Source organism: Anomaloglossus baeobatrachus, chromosome 1, assembly GCF_048569485.1.
Source record: "Anomaloglossus baeobatrachus isolate aAnoBae1 chromosome 1, aAnoBae1.hap1, whole genome shotgun sequence".
Taxonomy (NCBI): Eukaryota; Metazoa; Chordata; class Amphibia; order Anura; family Aromobatidae; genus Anomaloglossus; species Anomaloglossus baeobatrachus.
This window is the reverse complement of record NC_134353.1, coordinates 234,970,822-234,972,611: the sequence shown is the minus strand read 5'-3', so window position 1 is coordinate 234,972,611 and position 1,790 is coordinate 234,970,822. Positions and strand designations below refer to the sequence as shown.

The 1,790-nt window shown below is 40.4% G+C and overlaps 1 long non-coding RNA gene across 1 annotated transcript; it reads left to right on the top strand.

The window, feature by feature from the left end:
• The first annotated feature begins 743 nt into the window (after positions 1 to 743).
• LOC142291458 (uncharacterized) lies at positions 744 to 1,322 on the top strand. Its single transcript, XR_012750488.1, has 3 exons — positions 744 to 824; positions 912 to 999; positions 1,081 to 1,322. It is a non-coding gene; the product is annotated as an uncharacterized LOC142291458 (long non-coding RNA).
• The last annotated feature ends 468 nt before the right edge of the window (positions 1,323 to 1,790 follow it).

The following is a 1,790-nucleotide window of genomic DNA, read 5'->3' as shown; positions in this document are numbered from 1 at the left end:
CGGCGCCGACCCCCACGTGATAGGTAGGGCCATCCCTGAAATTTGGTTTAAGTAGGGTCAGGCTAATATCTATGTGGCGGTTTCTAATTCTATTTCTGATTGGTATTCTTAAAGGTTCCCCTGATGAACCTCATAGGTTTTGGAGGTTTGCTGTGATCGATATGGGCACAATTTATTGCTAGCTCTTCAGTAGGTTATTTTAATCTGACTATTAGTATGACATCGGAGCCCCTTTGCTATTTTGCCCTTTGAGTATAATATTGATTTTGAGCTTTTTTGAGGTCCCCATATTTCTGGGTGACATCCTTCTAAAGTGGGGCTTTTGTTCTCCACGGGCATGTCTTTGATTATTGTGGTGGTATGGCTGTGACCTTTTGAGTATGGTATGCAATCACCATTATACTGCTTGTGATATACACTGGTGAAACCGACTGTTCAAAATAAGCGGATATAAATCACTGAGTCATGAGCAGTCTGTTCTGTACAAACAATACCCTCCTAGTGATTACTTGTGAATGAATGCTGGAGGATTGGACGATTCTTTGAATCTGCATGCAAGCCGGAATGATACTGTGTGCCTGCAGTTTAATATCGGGCTGTTTCCCTTGTTTGTGTGACGTTCTGTCACATGACTTGCTGAGGGGAGGTGCACATCACCACGGCTACAGTGTAAACATCATGACGTGGTGTGCTCCTCTGCGGTCATGTGACCGGAATGGGCGGAAACCACGTCACACGCTGGTGCAGGGTGGGAACATTTAAACCCTGACAGTCTGCGGTGGCTCTCTTGTTAGAGCGAGAAGCACGGCCGCTCCTGCCATGTGGTGAGTCCCCCTGCTCTGTCTGCATGCTGTCATGGAATGAATCGTTCCTGACATGCTGATGTCTGTTTATCTATAAATGTATTTCAGCATGCCATTGCAAGTGAGGTCCATGGCTTGTGGGACCTGAATTGGATTGACCGCACATATGACTCCTGTTTTGAGTCTATGATCTTTGGTGAGTTTCTCCACATATGATTGTGTGATTAACCATTGATATGCTGATACTTATTGTTACTCTATATATGTTTTGTTTCAGCATATGATGAACTTTTTGGACTCATTTTTTATGAGATCTGAGATGTAATTGCCACAATTATAAGCTCCCCTGATGAGTTTGCTTTTCTAACGAAACGCGTTGGGAGGTACAATTTCATAATCATGAGGTTCCGCCAGGAGGATGCCTGAACCCATTCGAATTTAATATGTGGTATATCAGAATTTGGTGAGATAATTCCAATTCTTTATTTATCAGTGGACTTTATGAAACTGGCACCTGATTCATGGGCAAAAGGTTCCACTTTATATTAGCGGTAATAGTCTACTTGTGGTTTGCATTGAACTCTTGAAAAGTAGGAGGGGCCAAACCTATTCTTGTATTGTTTGTTTGTTTGTAAGTGAGGATTATCCTCATTTTTATGAATAATTTAATTAAAAGTTAAATTTTAAAGAATTTTTTCTCGCATATGGTGACCCTATTGCGCAATACTGCTGTCCTGAACTGTTAATCTGTGTATTTAACCCAGTGGCTATTTAATATACTTATATTCTTGTACATAGGGGGCAGTATTAAAGTATTTATATTCTTGTACATAGGGGGCAGTATTATAGTAGTTATATTCTTGTGCATAGGGGCAATATTATAGTAGTTATATTCTTGTGCATAGGGGCAATATTATAGTACTTATATTCTTGTACATAGGGGGCAGTATTAAAGTATTTATATTCTTGTGCATAGGGGCAATATTA